This window comes from Saimiri boliviensis, chromosome 8 (genome assembly GCF_048565385.1).
Source record: "Saimiri boliviensis isolate mSaiBol1 chromosome 8, mSaiBol1.pri, whole genome shotgun sequence".
Classification (NCBI taxonomy): domain Eukaryota; kingdom Metazoa; phylum Chordata; class Mammalia; order Primates; family Cebidae; genus Saimiri; species Saimiri boliviensis.
In genome coordinates this window covers 96108311-96128514 of record NC_133456.1, presented here as the reverse complement: position 1 = coordinate 96128514, position 20204 = coordinate 96108311, and the positions used below count along the sequence as shown (strand labels likewise).

The window sequence follows — 20204 nt, the reverse complement described above, 5'->3', positions numbered from 1 at the left end:
TCTCATTTGAGGCTCATGACACTTGACTAAACAACCCAGTTCTCCTGCTTCTCATTTCAAAACCCTGACACGTGACTCCCTGTCACCTTTTAAGATAACCTTAAATCCTGTCATCATTCTGTTTGCTTGAAACAGTCATGAATTATAACTCTTGTCACCTAGGATGAGTGCAGTGGCATGATCACAGCTTTCTGCAGACTCAAAATTCTAAGTTAAAGCCATCCTCCCATCTCACCCTCCTGAGTAGCTGAGACTACAGGCACACATACCACCCTCAGCTAATTTCTTATTTTTTGTAAAGATAGTCTTGCTGTATTGTCCAGGGTGGTCTCAAACTCCTGGACTCAAGCGATCCTTCTGCCTTAACCTCCCAAAGTGCTGGGATTCAGGCGTGAGCCACTGCATGTGGCCTACAATTCTTCCTTAGCTTCCCTCCCACTTGGCAATTTCGTACTCTCAAAGGTATCCCGGTCTTGAGACAATAAGTGATGTGGCCACCCCAATCCTGAGTGACAAACAGTTAGCTGGGGTGATGCACATGGCCCCTTAGCCTCTCATTTCCTTGGTCATCTCAGCCATGCAGCCCACGGTCACTCCCTGGACTTTGTCAGCACCCATAAGCTCTCCACCTCCAGAAGCAAGTTCACTCTGCCTAACTTCTGACCACAATAACCCATCCTTCCATCTTGCATCCAAACCTAGAACTGCAGGGGAGAGGCACAACCGACCAGATGGCTCCCACCATAATTCATGATTGCCAGTTTTAAATGGACACTGCATCTGCCTGGAAATCCCATTACAGTTTCTGATCACCTTTCTCTCCCATTCTCTTCAATGACCTTATCAGACTTTCTGCAGCTCCCGAAATCAATGCCGGGCTGATCTCCAAGTTCACTCTCAGCAGATGACCCTGCTTCTGGCAAGGAAAACAGAGGCTTGAGATTAGATTTCCTTATGCTACAGCCATATGAAAGAAGATCCTTATCTACTCTAAACCCACCTTAAAATGGAGGAAGTCTCCTTTCTCTTATCTGGGGGCCCATTCATTTACCTACACTTTGGACTCAACCCACTTCCATCTTGAAAACTTTTCACTATCAATTATTTCTACTCTCTTGTTAATGTCAACTCCTCACTCTCATCTCAATTCTTCCTGTTTGAAAATCATTTTTTAAGAAAATACATAAAAGGCTGGGTATAGTGGGGCTCATGCCTGTGATCCCAGCACTTTGGGATGCTGAGGTGGGAGGATCACTTGAGCTCAGGAATTAGAGGCTGTAAGTGAGCTATGATCACACCATTGCACTCCAGCCTGGGCAACAGAGCAAGACCCTGTCTCTAAAAATAAAATAAATAAATAAATAAAATCTTCCTTAATTTCATATCCTCCACCCACTGCCTCCCTGTCCCCTTTCCCCTCTTCATAGGTGATATGGTTTGGCTGTGTCCCCATGCAAATCTCACCTTGAATTGTAATAATCCCCAAATGTCAAGGGCAGGGCCAAGTGAAGATAACTGAATCATGGGGACTGTTTCTCCCATACTGTTCTCGTGATGGTAAATAAGTGTCACGAGATCTGATGGTTTTATAAATGGGAGTTCCCCTGTACATGCTCTCTTGCCTGCTGCCATGTAAGACATGACTTTGCTCCTCATTCCTCTTCTGCCACGATTGTGAGGCCTTCACTGCCGTGCTGAACTGTGAGTCAATTAAAACTCTTTTCTTTATAAATTACCCAGTCTGGGGTATGTCTTTATTAGCAGTGTGAGAACAGACTAATACAATAGGCAAACTATTTACAAGGGTTGCTTTGCTCACCATCTTTGTTTCTTCACACCCTGTTCACTCCTCAACCCACTTTGGCCTGCAGCCCATCATGCTATTGCAATTGGTTTCTGAGGTCACTAACATTGGTAAAGCCAATTACCATGTCTTAGTCTTGCTGACTTGTCCTTGCAACATTTTTGGATATTGCTGACCACATCCTCCCGCTCTTGCGGCTTCCACAGCCCTTTCTCCTGGTTTTCCTCCTACCCCTTTAAAGCTCTTACTCTGTGTTCTTTGTGGACTCTGTGTCCTCTACTTTAGATGGTGGAGTTCCTTAAGACTTAGCCCTCGGCTTCTGTTTCATCCCACGTCATAGTCTCTCTATGCAATCTCATGAATCACCACCTATATGATTACTCAAGATGTGTATCTCTGACTCTGAACCACACTTCTCTGGGCAAAGGATTCTTCTATACAATTCTCTACTTGAAGTCTCCCCTTGGATGTCTTAAAGATTTGTCAAATTCAACTTGCAAACAATAAAACTCACTATTTTCCCTTGCCCAAATACCACTCTTCCAGAGTTCCCATCTTGATAATGGGACTGTCAGCCACCATCATACAAACCTGATTCTTAGAGGAGTCATCCTTGCCTGCCTGCTCTTCTCCCTCTGCCTATATACAGTCCTCTCAATCTCTGGCCAACTGCCTTCTAAGTGTCTCTCAGGTTCACCCCTTTTTTCCCATTTCCACTGCTGCCAACCTAGTCAAAACCATTATACAGTTGACCCTTGAACAACATGGGTTTGAATTGCATGGGTTCATTTATACTTGGATTTCCTTCTGCCTCTGCCATCCCTGAAACAGCGAGATCAAACTCTCCTCTTCCTCCTCCCACTAAAATTGAGTAACATGAAGAAGATGAGGATGAAGACCTTTATGATGATCCACTTCCACTTAATAAATAGTAAATGTGAGATCAGTCACAGTGGTTCATGCCTGTAATCCCAGCACTTTGGAAGGCCGAGGCAGGAAGACTGCTTGAGGCCAGGAATTTGAGACCAGCCTGGGAAACATAGCAAGACCCATCTTTCAAAAAATTATTTAAAATAAAATAAAATTAGCTGGACATGATGGGGCATGCTTATAGTCCCAGCTGCTCAGAAGGCTGACGCAGGAGGATCTCTTGAGCCTAGGAGTTTGAGGCTACAAGGAGCTACTATGATCTCCCCACTGCACTCTAGTCCAGGAACAGAGTGAAACTGTCTCTGGAAATAAATAAAAGAAAATATATTTTATCTTATGATTTGCTAATAACTGCTTCTCTAGCTTACTTTATTGTAAAAATATAGTATTTAATACATATAGTATATGTTCATCGACTATGTTATCAATAAGGCTAATAATTGGCTGTAACCAATTATTATTTTAGAAGGACAGTTAACCGCTTGACCATCACCTGACATTCTTGGTATGGGGTTGGGGGAGCCCTTTCCTGCCCTGCTCATACCTGACTAGCTACCTACTGTAACAGAACAATGCCAGATTTTAGGGGTACCAAACTGCTGCACAGTTGAAAATCCATGTATAACTTTTGATTCCTCCCAGATTTAACTACTAATAGCCTACTGTTGGCCAGAAGTCTTACTAGTAACAGTCAATTAACACATACTATGTTATATGTATTTAAATAAATACTGTATTTTTACAACAAAGAAAGCTAGAGAAAAGATATTAAGACAATCATAAGGAAGAGAAAATACGTTTTCTATTTATTTATCATTTATTTATCCTAATTAATATAGCATCTTGACATGTTGAATATTAATTTGTCTATTGTCTGCTTTCTACCAACTAGAATGCACCAGGCGTGAGAGCAGAAATTGTTTCCTCTGTTTTCATTGTTCTTAGAAGTGTAGGTGCTTGGGAAATAGTTTCTCATTAAATAAATGACAGAACTATTTGAAATTGCCTAGTAAACACATGCATCCAGTTTATCTTTGTGTCTTCACCACCTTCCCCAACATATAAGCCTTTGAAGACACAGCTGTGGAGAAGGGGAGGTTTATTTAACCGCCATTTACAAACCATAACTGAGTTTAACTTCTGTATTTTCAGACCTCCCAGCGACTTTCTCTCAGGAAACTCTACTCTCAACTGACAAGTGCTATTTCCAGCCAGTTCTTTGCTATTGCACATAGTGAGGCCATGAATGCCCTGTGCCATGTGCATCACTTATTTTCAGCAGCAGATCTTTGTAATACACTCCTGGAAGTGGGGGGGCTGGGTCAAAAGGCGACTCCATACATAAGCTAAATAGATATTGCTCAATTCTCTTCTACCGGGTTCAAACCATTCTGGATTTCTATGAGCAATGCGTGTCAGTGCGATTCCTTTACACACCAGCCCGCCAACTGAGCGTGGTTAAACGTGGGGAGGGAGGAGGGTGAGGTTACCAACCTGATGGTTGAGAAAGGGCCTCTGCCCAGCGCGCCCTTCCTCCACCCCCACCCGAGAGACAGCTGAACTCCGGCCGGGACGCGGGTGCCGCCTGACCAGCCCTGCGCTGCGTCGCCTGCGGGCGGGCTGCAGGCGGCCGGGAAGCCTTGCACAACCGGCCGGAAAGAGGAAGCCCAGAAACTGCTGCAGTAAACACTTAGGCAGACTGTTGCAACATAAATCGGCCTCTCTCTCTGGTGGAACCATCGCTTGGCCCCAAGTCCCTTAGTCCCTCATGTGTTGAGGCTGCAAAATGGGTCGATTCGCCAGGACACGTTTCTGAGAGAAGGGCGCGCACGGCACAGGTAGGGGAGGGACAAGAAAGAAAGGCGCAACGTTTCCCAGAATTTAAAAAGAAAAAAAAATATTTTCAAGTTGGTTGTGTAGCGGGGGCGGGATGGGGAGAAAGTCAGGCGCAGACTGGATGATTTAGAGAAAGCAGCCCCTAACTCTGAGTCCTTTACGCATACGTTTGTCTGTCCCTCTGTCTCTAACTAGGGGCCCTCCTTGCACCTCGAAGCAAAGCGCCTCGGATAGAGCCACACGTCTGCGCGCTGCGTGGGAAGGGCAGGGCTGACAGCACTTCCTCCCCGGGGCAGCGACCTGGAGCCCGGGTACGGCCGCCTGTACCGCTCGTCCCTTTCGCGGCCCGAGCCCCACCGCCTTCCCACGCCCCCGCCGTGTCCCCGCCGCGCCCCGCAGAGCCGTCGAGGTAAGTGGCGCCCCTAGTCTCCGGAGCCCTTTTGAACGCCAGCCCGGGACCCTCGGGGCTGTCACGGGCCGGTGCATCAAGCCCATCGGGTCTGATGCCGGGCGCAGCTCCAGGCACTGGCCTCGTGAACGCGCGTCGCGCCGCCCCCCCCCCCCCACGCGTGGCCCTCGAGCGCAGCGGGTACCCAGGGTCCCCTCCGCCGATCTCCACACTGGACCCGGCTCGCGAGGGTGGGAGTCTGGGGGCTTGGGGTCGGACTTGCCTTTCCCCAAGCGGTTGCATCAGATTTGACATATTTCCTGCTCAGGAAATTGCTGCAAGGTTGAACGGGGAACTAGTATGAGCCCTCGCGCGTCCAGGTCAGCAGGTCCGGGAGCCCCAATCTACCCGAATGTGGAGGGATTCTTGAGGGGCCTTTTCAGGCACTATAGATTAAATACCAGTCGCGTGAGAATTTGAATGTGGCTCGCAGTCTGATGCTTCTTAGACTCTTTCCTTCCTCTAAAACTTTTAGACAATTCTTTCTTCTTTTTAAAAATAACTTTTTTCCCCCGAATTATTCTCATTTTCATTTTAAAATACCTTAAAGATAGACTTGGACACCAGGCACAAGTTTCATAATTTGGCTTGAAACAGAGGTCCAGAGGGCCTTTTACAGCATGGAGGAAACTAACTAGGGTGTCCTAATGTCTCCAAGAACCTCTGCGCGGGTGTCCCGCCAAAGACCTAGCCCAGTGTACCTCTTACTTTCCCTCTAGGAAGGTATTTCATAGCATTCGTACTCCTGTGGAATGTGAAATGTGTTTCCTAAAGCCACTCAGGGCTTAGCGGTTCAAAAACAACTTTTAATGTGATCCTTAACGAGACAGACTACTAGAGTAAAGTAGCAAAAGAAAAAGGCACGTGTGTTGATTATGCCCCCAGTTTGGTTCCCCCCCCCACCCCCGGTGGCTTACGTGGTTTAAACAAAGGTGCTGGTACTATTCATTTAAAAATCTGGGTCTCTAGACAGAAATTTCAGAAAGGAAAAGTTTGTCCCTTTTCATAAACCTAGAGCAGCGATTTTCCCTCTGGCCTCACTGGAATACTGGGTGGTACATGGGCCAGGACGATGATGCTGGCTGGCAAAATTAGCAAGGGTCTGCTGAGAAAGACTTTGTAACGTCTTCTAGTGATATTTCCTGTCTGTTCAACGTGTGTTGTGAAAAGTCTAAGAAATTTAACGTCATCCTTAAACTATTAATGTGTGTCCATAAACTTAATAATTACTTAAGCTATTAATCATTAAACTATTAAAAATTATTAATATTTGTGTCTTGTCTCAGCACTTGGGAGGCCTGGGTTCTGGCTCTTCTATCTGCCCCCAGCTAGCTAAGGATGTTCTTGATTAACTTGCATAACTTCTCTCTGGACTTCAGATAACATCAGTAAAGTGAGATGATTGGACTACATTATGTCTGTCCTTGAGAGAGCGATTGAGGAGTTGCTATTATTCTTTGAATTAGTCCCAACTGGAATACTGGAAAATTAGAATTGCTGATCATGAATGTTTTAAAGTGGAGAAAATAATCATAATCATGATAACAGATTTTCTTATATTCTGAAATATCAACATCTTTGAGGTCTTTTGTTTCTGAGAAGTTCCTGTAAAAGCACAGTCCGTATCTGGTCTATATGTAAAAAGGCAAATTTCCATCCTATTTGAAAACTGAGAGAATGAAGAACCCAAATTTGAACAGGTCAATATTACATTTTGAAATCCTTCAATTGCTCTTTCTCAAGAAATATAACTTTGTAATATGAATTACTTTATGGCATTAGTTACTTGAAATCTTAAACACAGTACTTACTAGGCTTTCTAGTATCTACTACATTTTTTATATCTTTATAACCTAAGAATGTACACCAGTTACCCAGTATTGATTTACCTTTTTTCACTCATCAATGAAAGTTTTAAATATTTTCATAATATTATTAGAATGAGCTACTTACAAAGTTCATTATCATAAATGTCTCTGTTTGATATGTCTCTTTGGATTTTCTTTTAGCCATCTTAATTTTAGCATTATTATTTTAATTTACTTCTAATTCTCTTCAATTTTATTTTAATTATTTTTATTCCTAAAACTTTTTAGTGAGCCCACAAATCTTATAATAAATTGTCTGCGTTCCATAGCCTATTGGACCACAATATTTGCAATTTTATAGGACCCCAGGAGTTTATTTTATGGGGACTAGAGTGATGTTAGGAATTCTCACCTCAAAATAGAACAATTTTTATTAATATAACTGCTACTTTCTCAGTATGAAAATGTATGTATGTGTTTTATATCACTACTGTGATATCTAAGAGGCAAGTCACTTAAACCGTAAGTACTTATTATAAATTCAGGTACATAATAAATGCCATATTTTAAGGTATAAGGTTGCTACGCTGGATGCATAGGGATTTTTTATATGTATTACAGTTTTAATTATTCATGAGAAACATGACTTTTAGAGAAAACTGCTAGATATCTGGAACAGTAATCACTAGAGTCCTCTTGAAAAGAGAGAACTATGGTATGAAGGAATGCCATTACACTTATAACCAGTATAACAGACTAAATAGTACATGCAGTGTGGCAGGGCAGGCCCTGGGGACAACTTTGGAGGACTACAGGATGTGACCTGCCACCACTGCATCGTCCTTTCCTAGCCAACTTCTGGCCCCAAAATTTGGACTCCAAAGATGTTGGCTAAATGTGGAGAACGTATTAATTTCCCTTGAGTGGTACCATGAAAATATCACAAGGCCCTGAGATCCCATTGGCTCCACTGGTCCCAAACTTCAGGCATGAGCAAGCAAGGAGGTAACACCACTCCAAGGCATCACGCATTCTCATTATTCTACGTATTCTGGAGCTTGATTCCATGACTCAGTTTCCAAACATTTCCTGAGCATTGACCATGAACTTGAATCATTAAGAATCATAAGAGCTATTTTCTTTCTTCTCTGTCAACTCAGTTTTCTCTTTGATCATCACATGGTAATAGTAAATAATAATAATTATAATGTTTACTTATAAATACTACCGGGCCTGTAGTAACTAATTTAGATGTGTCATCTTGTTAATCCTCACATCAAGATGAAAGCACAGAGAGGTTAAGAAACTTACACAGGAAGTAAGAAACAGAGCTGTTGTTTGAACTGGGCCATTCTGATAGTAGCACCCTTGAAAAAACATGGAGCCTTTCCACAATGAGTTTATAGTCTAGAAGAGGAGATGTGACTAGGCAGTTAGAATTCCGTGTGTAACCAGACTTGTGTGCTGTAGGGCTACATATCGGGGTCCCTACAACCAACCAGGGTCAGGGGAGAAGGAGGAATAGAAGGAAACCAACCCAAGAACTTTTCGTGTTATTGTGGGAAGACAAGACATTATAATCAACTTTGTAGTTATTATCTTTACATATATCTTTAAAAAAGAATCTGCTTTGTCAGCAATCTTGTGTTTTCATTTTTGTGTTTATTATATTCGAATCCTACATGATAGCTGGCTAGGTTGATTAAATCAACAAAGCAGCGAGTTTAACATTTTTTTTTCAATTCTGCTGGGGATCTTTTTGATTTGGTCTCATATCACAGAATCATCAGTGAGATGGTTATGGGCTGGGATGGGGGATAAACGCTAAATCACACAGCAATTATGCTTCTGCAAACCTACCGAAAGGTTTGCATCCAAAGAGCTACATCATATCAAGCTGGAGAAAAATAAAAATTGATATTAGAACAAGTGAATTATGACTAGATTTATTTCTTCCTTCACTTTTTATGAAACATTTCATATATACAAAAGATGAGGTATATATGTAAATCACAACAAATAATAATAAAGCCAACATCTGGATACCTATCACCCAGCTTGAGAAGTAGAAGATTTCCCAAGGTATTTCTTGGTATCTTTCAAATAACATTTCCTCATTTCCCAGCTAGATGTGATCATTATTCTGAATGCACTAATTTTAAAAAAGCATTTAGGAAGCATGTACATAATTTGTAAAGGATAGTGTCAAACTAGGGATTAGAGAACACTGACATGCAGACTGGAGTTAGGTTCCCAATTGACTCTGAGTGGTCACAAGTAGAGTGTGCTGTTCACTAAAGACAGCTGACTTTAATTGAATAGCACAAAAACAACATGTATGAGAAATAATTAAGAGTAAGTACCACAGAAATTGTGCCATCTTAGACACTGATAAAATGACCAAGAATCATCAGTAAAGAACTCTGATTTTTAAGTCAAAGAATTTGTGGCTGGGCACGGTGGCTCATGCCTGTAATCCCAGCACTTTGGGAGGACAAGGCAGGCAGATTACCTGAGGTCAGAAGTTCGAGACTAGCCTGACCAACATGGTGAAACTCTGTCTCTACTAAAATACAAAAAATTAGCTGGGTGTGGTGGCTCATGCCTGTAATCCCAGCTACTCAGGAGGCTGAGTCAGGAGAATCGCTTGAACCCAGGAGCTGGCGCTCGAAGTGAGCTGAGATTGTGCCATTGCACTCCAGCCTGGGCAACAAGAGCAAAACTCAGCCTTAAAAAAAAGAATATGTAACTTATATAAAGAAAAATAAGAGAGGCAAAAAAATATATAGAATATATAACTTAGGAATTGCCAGTTTTTCCATATTACTTAGATCTCCACTTTATTTACTTATTCATTCATTCATTCATTTATTCATTTTTGAGACAGGGTCAAGGCTGGAGTGCAATAGCACGATTAAGGCTTACTGCAGCCTCAACCTCCTGGGCTCAAGCGATCCTCCTGCCTCAGCCTCCTGTGTAGCTGAGATTGCAGGTGTGAATCACCATACTCAACTAAATTTTAAAAAAAGTTTGTAGAGACGGAGTCTCATTTTGTTACCCAGGCTGGTCTTGACCTCCTGGGCTCAAGCGATCTTTCCACCTCAGGCTTTCAAAGTGTTGGGATCACAGATGTGAGCCACTTCACCCAGCCAGATCTCCACTTTAAAACCATTCCATCATTTTCAGTCAAAAATGTTTGCTTAGCACTGGTATAGAGACAAGGAATGTCAGTGAACAAAAGAGACAAAGATCTCTGCATTTGTGGAGTTTATAATTCTGGTGGGCAAATACAGATGATAATCAATAAACATAATAAATAAGTAAATAATATAGGTATTCATAAGTGAAAAGTACTATTTTTTTTAAAGGACAAGTTTTAAACAAGGTGAAGTTGCAGTATGCAATGAGGTGGTCCGGCTGGGCCTCACTGAGAGGATTTCAGCAAAGGTTTGCAGGAGACAGTGGAGTTAACCAAGTGACTATCTGGGGGAACAGTGTTCCAAGCACAGGGAACAGTGGAGGCTGTAAGGCCGAGACATGCCTGTGGATTTGAGAAGGAACAAGAAGGCCTGTGTAGTTAGAGGTAAATGAGCAAGGGAGAGAGAAATAGATATGGTTGGAGAAGTATGAGAAGGCGGGGAGATAGCAGATCACATGGGGTTTCCAGAGGCTGTTGTAAAACTTTAATTTTCACACTGATTGAAATACAGGGGCCTTTGCAGGATTCTGAGAAGGGGAATAATATAATCTGACTTAAGTCTCACTCTGACTGCTTGAGAATAAACCCGGGGGAATGGGGTGAAAGCAGGGAATCTATGACAAAGCGATGGGATTCTGCATATATTTTGAAGGAAGAGCCAACAGGATTTCCTGACAGAAGGGATGTGGGGTGTTTGAGAAAGAGGAGTCAAGGATGACTTTAAAGTCTGTGGCCTAAACAACTGGAAGGATGAAATTGTCATCAACTAAAGTGAGCAGGTTGGAGGGGAGATGATTACGAGTTCAATTTTGGATATAGATATGAGGTATTGATGGGGAATGCTAATGTTTTTATTATAGATAAGGGTAAGAGCAGGGTAATTAATTAGTTGGGAAGATACTGTAATTGATCCTATTTTACAAATTGGAAATGACAGATAAGGGAGTTTAGGAAATTTGCTCAAGTCTACACAGTTTAAGAAACAGACATAAAGTCTTTGCAATCCTAAAACCTTTAATTAATCTTTCAAAACTTGGTGAAGAGGTTGACCAGAAATCTTTATTAGGTAACTAAAATAAGAAATAGTTAATCAGCAGTATTCTACCTCCATAATAATCAAAACAATAGAAATTATTTTCGAAAAGTGGAAAGCAAGAAATGAATACTTAAAAGACCTATCCATAAATTCTTTTTAAAGTTGTTTTTAATAGAGCTGGGGTCTTGCTATGTTGCCCAGGTTGGTCTCAAACTCCTGGGCTCAAGTGATCCTCTTGCTTCAGCCTCCCAAATGGTTGGGATTACAGGCAGGAGCCACCACCATGTCTGGCCACATAAATTCTTTACCCATGATGTGGACATTATGGAATACAAGGCTTCCACCACCATGCAGTTTAAAAACAAGGTTCTAGGCCGGGCGCGGTGGCTCAAGCCTGTAATCCCAGCACTTTGGGAGGCCGAGGCGGGTGGATCACGAGGTCAAGAAATCAAGAGCATCCTAGTCAACATGGTGAAACCCCGTCTCTACTAAAAATACAAAAAATTAGCTGGGCATGGTGGTGCGTGCCTGTAATCCCAGCTACTCAGGCTGAGGCAGGAGAATTGCCTGAAGCCAGGAGGCGGAGGTTGCGGTGAGCCGAGATCATGCCATTGCACTCCAGCCTGGGTAACAAGAGTGAAACTCCGTCTCTAAATAAATAAATAAATAAATAAATAAATAAATAAATAAATGAAAACAAGGTTCTGAGGGAGAGAGGACAGAGACCATTCCCACAAAGAAGCTTTTGTGCCCGGAGGTTTAAAATGTTTATATTTTCAAAATCGAAACCAGATTTGGAAGACAGGAAAGTTTCCCCCTTACACAGCTGGATTTCAAATGGATTCAAGTGTTAAAACAGGACTAAAAATTATCTAGAAGCTGTCGAAGAATGTTGGATAAGATATTTGGAAAGCTGAAAGTGATTAGAAAGTAACTACTAATAGAGGTCAAGATAACTGACATTTCATTTATCTTAGTTATTAACTGGTATCAAGCCAGTGTAATAACGAAATAGTAATATTTAGTAGAATGCTGCTACAAGCTTTTCATTACCACCTAGTAGACCGCGTTTTCCATAAGGCAGAAGTTCAGTCTTTCAAATGTGCTTTTAGGATTTCATCTCAAAAAGAAAAGAACAAATTAGTTATGTGGGGGCAGAAGCAGGGAATCCCACAAAATCTTTTTCAGGTGATTTCACATCATATTATAGTGTATCATCCCAATTGGGTTACTGATTACGTAAGTTTACCTAAGGCCACTGTTTTTACAGCATTAACAAACTCCTGCATCTCTGCTGATCACATAACGTTCACAACTGACAGTTTGGGCAGTGAAGTGATTAGGGTTTGGATGTGGTATTGTTTTCCTTTTATGATAATGACTTCCTTCTGATTAAATTTCATAAAAGGTATGGCTTAGCAAACCAAGACAATTTCTTCATGTGTTTACTCATTCTGTGCCATTATATTTCCCCTGTTGTAAGCAACACACAGAAATGAAGCTGCTTAGGCCATGAATGTGGGTAAGTGCAGTGTACTGTGGTGAAAAGTTGGCCTTGAGACCACTGCAGAATGCCCAGGCTAAAATGAACAGTACTCACTGTTCCTCAAGGCTGGGTTTAGAAAGTGGGCTACAGTACTGAAACATACACTTCAGCGGAATCAGATTCTGCTCAATGTCATATAATTGGAACTTTTTTTTTCCAGTTTCACCATGCCTCTATTGATGGCCAACCACATGCCAGTGTAGGGGGCATGTGTAGCTAAAAGAGGATAAGATATGACCCCTTGCTCAGTGTGGTTGCTCACACCTATAGTCTCAGCTACTTGGGAGGCTGAGGTAGCAGGATTGCTTGAGCCCAGTCACTTGAGGCTACAGTGAGCTATGATCGTGCCATGCACTCCATCTTGGGTGACAGCAAGACCTGTTGATCAATCGATAGATAGATGATAGATAGAGAGACAGACAGAAAAATAGATATGGTTCCTACCCTCAAGAAGCTTTCAGTCTAGTGGGAGGAGTAAGCATGTAAAAAAAAATACATTACAGTGCAGAATGCGCAGTGTTCGATACAGAAATAATATGGTGCCAACAGTGATTATAGGGCAGCTATTATGTGGGGATGATCAAGAGGTGCTTTGAAGGAGAAAAGTATTTCTGGGTGGCCAAAAGGAAGAAAGTTACGCCAGGCACCAGAGGTGTAAAACACTTTAGTAGTGTTGGAGCATAAAGTGCAGTGGGAAAGGAAATGGGGAGAATCTAATGCACCACAGAATGAGTAATATTCAGATTACATTCATATGATATGGTTCCTACAACCCAACATATTCGAGTCAAATACTAGGCACTTGCAATAACAGAACTGTAGCACTCTGGACCAGAGCTGTTCATTAGGAATACAATGCAAATTACACGTAAAACTTTAAATTTCCTGGGTGCCACATAAGAAACAGTAAAAAATAACCACGACTTTCTTTTTTTCTATTGAGGCAGGGCCTCACTCTGTCACCCAGGCAAGAGCGGAGTGGCATGATCACAGCTACTCCCACCTCAGTGTTTGATTTTTTTGGAGAAGTGAGATCTCACTGTGTTGCCCAGGCTGGTCTTGAACTCTTGGGCTCAAGCAGTCCTTCCACCTCAGCTTCCAAAAGTGCCGGGATTATGCGTATAAGCCACTGTGCCCAGCTGTGATGTTAATTTTAATCACTTATTTTATTAAATGGTATATCCCAAAATGATAATAGCACTCTGGATCAAATTATCCTTTTGGGATATTTCATTTAATAAAATAAATTATTAAAATGTGAATTATTTGAAATTACATTAAATTTAATGTTTAAAATTATATTTAACAGTAAAAACAACCAAGTGACATTAATTTTTACTAAAAATTAAAAATCTATTACTTTATTTTGATATAATAGAAATTATATTACATTTAAGTATAGTACAATTATTTTTTAAATTTTTTTAATTTTTGTAGAGATGAGGGTCTTGCCATGTTGCCCAGGCTGGTCTCAAATTTCTGACCTCAAGTGATTCTCCCACTTTCACCTCCCAAAGCACTGGGATCGCAGGCATGAGCCACCAAATCCTGCCAGTAATAGTGACATTATTAATGAGCTATTTTATTCCGCCTTTTAATACTAAGTCTGGCAAATCCGGTTTGTTTATACACTTCCAGGACATCTCAATTCAGACTAGCCACAATTAAAGTGCTAAATGGCCACATGTGGCTAGTGGCTGAATTGGACAGCACAGATTGAGATAAATTCACAAATATTGCATCCTATATACTATGTGTTGACTATGCAGCTGAAAGGAGGACATTAGGTGAGTTCTGAAGTATTCAGAATTTTTTATGGAAAAGAAAGGTAAAAACCTGTTCCTACAACCTGATTTTAATTCATCTTTAAACCTGCACCCCAAATGCATTATTTGCCCTCTAGTAACAAAAACAATCTCAAATTGTCATTTGCTTGCTTTCCTTTTTATCCTCCTTCCCCCCAACCCCATCACCTTATATATATTATGGATTCTGCCTAAAAGTAAGGACTGAAAAAGAACTGGAAGCAAATGGTGAAGCAGGATGCCCTAAACCCACATCCGGCAGAATGTGATCTGTTGCCCTAGGCAACCACGGTGGTCAACTCTTCTGTTTTCCTTTTTTTTTGGTTTCACCTGCTAGTTCACAAGCATAACACACTCTCATTGGCAGCAACTCTCTTTGTGGCGGTGCTCAGCTCCGAAAATACTCTTCCCTTTCAGGGGACAGCAGTAGTGCTAAGATTTGGAAAATGGATTGTAGATGCCTAGGGTATGACTTAAGAAAGACTCAAAGCGATTTCAGCGCAGTTTTCCCCTTGTTAAGAATGTTTACAAATCCCTGCTCTAGAAACTGTGCTTACAGATGTTCTTCCAGTGGCTTAGTCTTTTAAAAGTGTGCCTGACCTACAAAGAAAAATGGAAGTCTAACTCAGTCTCCAGGTGCATGAAAATGCAACAGACAGAAGTAACCATCCCTTGTGGACTTTGTGTGTGTGTGTGTGTGTGTGTGAAAGAGAGAGAATAAATGATTAGCACTTTCTTCCACTGCTGGTTTTAAAGGGAAAACACAATAATAAAGATGATGATGATGGTAATGATGTTAGAAATAATAACTGATACAAAGAACTTTATATACACCAGACATTGTAATGGGTACATTATAGGCACTAACTACCTCATCCCTATGGAGCAGGAACTGTTGTTTTGTTGCGTGTGTGTGTGTGTGTGTGTGTGTGTGTGTGTGTACCTTTAGTTTCTTTCTGAATTCCAGTTGAATAGAAATATTGGCATTTGTTTCAGTGGGATATCATCTTGATTGACTAGAAGTGTTCCAGTTATCAAATCATTACTGCCAATGTGATTCCTTATTCTCCAATATAGTTGTCAAACTTTCTCATCAGAACTCACTCAAAGGTGTTTGAAGGCCACACACTGTGGTTTATACCTATAAATGCAATGCTTTGGGAGGCCGAGGCAGGAGGATCACTTGATCCCATGAGTTGGAGACCCGCTTGGCAATATAATGAGACCCTGTCTCTACAAAAAAATTTAAAAGTTAGCCAGGCATGGTGGCATTCTCCTGTGGTCCCAGCTACTTGGGAGTCTGAAGCAGGAGAATCAATTGAGCCCAGGAAATCGAGGCTGCAGTGAGCCATGGTCAGGCCACTATACTCCAATCTGGGTGACAAAGCAAGACCCTGTCTTTAAAAAAAAAAAAAAGTGCCTGAAAATCAGCAACATCCTGTCAGAAACGGTAGTAAATAAAGTAAAAATATGAAGAATGGTTTACAGCTTCTCACAGAAGGGTCTAAAAGGGCAAAGGGGGTTTTGTTAAACTCTGGACTGTTTTGCAGTGGATCAAATATGAGCATTGGAATTGGCATTATATGTATTGGAAGGCTTACACATACTTAGCCATTAAATGAGTCTGTACATGCAAAACAGAATAACGTCTGGCATGTAGTGTGCACTCAAAACTCAAATATCTTGTTTCAAACATTTAGAGCAAAACAAAATTAAATCTCCCCTAGGAGTTACCCCTGAAAACAACTCAGGTATTATCTCCTTGTATTTGAACATTTGAAATAAGACTTTGTTATTACATGTCTGTAAAGCCATGAAACACTGTAGATGAAACACAATTTGAGTCACCATATTTTAGTCAAATAGCCCCATCGGTAGATAATAAGAGTATACACTACTATTTCTGTTCTTTTCTTTATTCTTCTACTCTTTGTTAAGCAGTTTTGGACAATTACTCTGTGGAAAACTCCACCAATGGATGGAAATCTAGCAAATGTGAAGTTGTTCCCTGCTCCCTGCCCTCCTAGAACTCAGATTTTTTTTAAAAAAAAAACTGAGTCTCACTCTGTCACCCAGGCTGGAGTGCAGCGGTGCGATCTCGGCTCAGCTGCAACCTCTGCCTCCCGGGTTCAAGTGATTCTCATGCCTCATCCTCTCGAGTAGCTGGGACAACAGGCATGCACCACTACAGCCAGTTAATTTTTGTAGTTTTAGTCGAGATGAGGTTTCACCATAGTGGTCAGGCTGTTCTCGAATTCCTGATCACAGGTGATATACCTGCCTCGTCCTCCCAAAGTTCTGGGATTACAGGCCTGAATGACTGTGCCTGGCCTAGAACTCAGATTCTGTTTGAAGCAATGAGATGCAGGTGTGTGAAAAGTATTGTCTATTATAGATTGACAAAATATGCAGGACTATGAGTAACATTAATTATTTCTAAGGAAAGACAAATTGTAAGAAATGAAAGGGGTGGTTTATTTTAAATAATCTTGTGCAATTAAACTGACATGGAAGGCATGAAGGAAAGAAAACAGGTTGGGAGTCACATTAGAACTGCCTTTGTTTTACTTTAGTTTTTGATAGAGATGGCATCTCATTATGTTGCCCAAGCTGGTCTCAAGTTCCTGGGCTCAAGTAATCCTCTCTCTTCAGCTTTCCAAAGCACTGAGATTACAGGCATGAGCCACTGTGCCCAGTCTAGAGTTGCTTCCTAATTAAAAATGTATTAATAGCGGATTGAAGCATTTCTCTCAGCCTTCAGAAGGAACTCTGTGCATTACTTAAGATCTGATGTAACACAGAGGCACCTTGGATATTGTAAAAGATGCGTTCTGCTCTTGTCATTTGGACGTCCAGAATCACACCTGTGGCCAAATTCAGATACACTTGAGATTCTTTTTTTTCTTCTCTTGTCTTATATCTGTAAATTACCTTAAGTTTTTTTGGGGGGGTGGGGGAGATGTAGAACAAATAACTAATAAACACTACAAGAAAGACATTTATTTTCACTGCCTCTAAGTTTTCTCAGTTATAAAATAAAATGCTTGGATTAAGTTAAATTGAGCTTACATTCCTAGTTCTCATGTTTTAAGATTATATGCATGAAGACAGGATTGTCTATGAATGAAGGCTATCTGCAGTCAATCCTCAAAAGCAGTAGATATGGAGACTTCCTGTGTAAGAGAATAAATAACAATAACTTGACTTAAAACCATTGAATGAAGTCAGTATTAGATCTCAATTGTCAACACTTTCTCTCAAAACAAGGCATTATTTGGTTTTAAGGATGTTTAGAATATATAAATGTACAAATAAATAAAAGTCTTTTTGTGCTTTATATAGTGGCACACATGGAAGACTTTTTAAATAATCAACAATTTTTAAGGTTGTATTGATTATATCAAACACATATTCTTAGAGAAAAAAATAATGTGTGTTTGTTCCTTCCCTAAAAACAAAACTTTTAAAAAGGTGTTCCGGTCTCGTCCAATTATCTAAAGTAGCAATCGTGTTCATTGTACAGACGAGGAAACTAAGCCAACAGAAAGGTTAGATGACTTGCCCACGGTCGTCCAGCAGCTAAGTATATTTACAAGTACATGGTGTGTGTCACACATTCGAATGAAAATACAAGATTCCATGCCTGAACTCACTGTGTGGTAGGAAAGATGGGCGTGCAATAAATTGTACTAGATGTGGACGTGTAGACACCATCACAAACATATTAGCAGGGAAGCCAACAATTTCCACCTCTTCATAATCACAATTCATGTTTTCAGAAGACAGTGTAGCATGGTGATTGCAAACATGACCTTCAGAATTAGATCTGGTCATAGTCCAGCACCACCACTCACTGGCTATGTGACCTCATGCAAATTATCTCATTCCTCTAGGCCTGATTTTTGTAACCTATAAAATTGAAATCATGTCACTACCTCATAGAATTGCTTTGAGAATTAAATTAGATACTCTAGATGTCTGACCTGTAGTAGTTGTTCCATATTTATAACTCCTATTTTTTAAAAATTTTTACGTATTTAGGGGGTACAAGGGTAGATTTCTTACATGTATATTTCATGCTTGTGCAGTCTGTGCTTTTAGTGAACTCATCACCTGAACAGTGAACACTGTACCCAATAGGTAATTTTCCAGTCCTCCCACATTTTGTAGTCTCGAATATCTGTTTTTCCACTCTGTATGGCCATTTGTACCCATTGTTTAGCTTCCACTTTTAAGTGAGAACATGCACTATTTGATTTTCTGTTTCTGAGTATAACTCCTACTATTCTTAAAGTAGGTGCTAATTATGTATTAATGTGAGCTAGCATATATTGCATTGTAAGTGCCAGTGGTGTTGCTGTGCCAGTACTAAGAGAGTGGAGGTATAAATATTACTCCTATAGTGTAGTTAAAGAGATTAAAAAATGCCTATAAAGACATAAACAGTCACAAAGCCGGTCATAACTGTCCAAGTCACAATTCTGACACTGCCAGAATGGACCTGTGGGTCTTGAGTTGGCATTGTGTAGTGGGTACGACTTACCTGAGTGGAAAAATAGCACAGAGGTCATGCCAATGGTGTGTTTAGAGGAGGAGAAATAAGCTCCTTTCACCGTAAGCCAAGGTTTAATGAGAAGAAAATGGAGATGAACTTGGAGTGGTGTGCTGGGCATCGAGGTGGATGAGCCCATCCTGCAAGATGTTTGCTCTGGGCTGGGAGGCATGAGGACAGCCTGCATACACAGTGACCGTGAGGGCGGGACAGGGCTTTCCTGCCAAGTCCCGGCTCCTCGACTAGAAGCACTGGCCTTCCTCCTCCATCCACTCCTTCATCTATCTCCTGCTTGCCTTTCTCTGATGACATGGACTTGCCAGATTTGGTGTTTGTCTCCTCTGGACGTAGAATGCTCCGATATCATACTGACCTGGCCATGGAGACCACTAGTGCTCCTCTGGGCTATAGCACAGACTCTAGCCCTCCCGAAAAAGGCCTCAAGGGACAGTTGCCCCTAGTGGATACTGGGCACAAGAAAAGATGCTCAATATCATTCGTTGTCAAGGAAATGCCAATCAATACCACAATGAGTACAACCACTATGGAGAACAATTTGAAGGTTCCTCGAAAAACTAAAAATAGATCTACTGTGTGATCCAGCAACCCCATGACTGGGTATATACCCAAAAGCAAGGAAATCAGTATATCAGAGGTATCTGCACTCCTGTGTTTGTTGCAGCACTGTTCACAAGATTTGGAAACAACCCAAGTTCCATCAGCAGGTGAACGGGTCAAGAAAATGTGTACCTATACACCACGAAGTACTATTCAGCCATGAAAAAGAATGTTATTTTGTCATTTGCCATGTGGATGGAACTAGAGGTCACTATAAGTCAAATAAGCGAGGCACAGAATGACAAACATGGCATGTTCTCACTTATTTATGGGATCTAAATATCAAAACAGCCCAGCACAGTGGCTCACGCCGAGGTGGGTGAATCACTTAAGGTCAGCAGTTCAAGACCAGCCTGGCCAACATGGCAAAAGCTCTTCTCTACTGTAAGTCTGAAAATTAGCCAGGTGTGGTGGTGGGTGCCTGTAATCCTAGCAACTTGGGAGGCTGAGGCAGGAGAATTGCTTGAACCCAGGGGGCAGAGATTGCAGGATTGCAAGACTTTATTCTGGCTCTTCAGGGACCTGATGGGACAAGGAGCTGAGATCGTGCCACTGCACTCTATCCTGGGTGACGGAGTGAGACTCCATCTCAAAAAATTAAAAATAAAAACAATTGAACTCA

The 20204-nt window shown here is 41.3% G+C and overlaps 1 protein-coding gene across 1 annotated transcript in view; it reads left to right on the top strand.

Moving 5' to 3' along the window:
- The first annotated feature begins 4311 nt into the window (after positions 1 to 4311).
- The window catches only part of APBB1IP (amyloid beta precursor protein binding family B member 1 interacting protein), a 121070-nt gene continuing 105177 nt past the window's right edge, over positions 4312 to 20204 (top strand). Inside the window, exons 1-2 of the mRNA XM_039478965.2 lie at positions 4312 to 4572; positions 4766 to 4979. The gene's annotated coding sequence lies outside the window, so the exon portion shown is untranslated. The remainder of the gene's footprint in view (positions 4573 to 4765; positions 4980 to 20204) is intronic.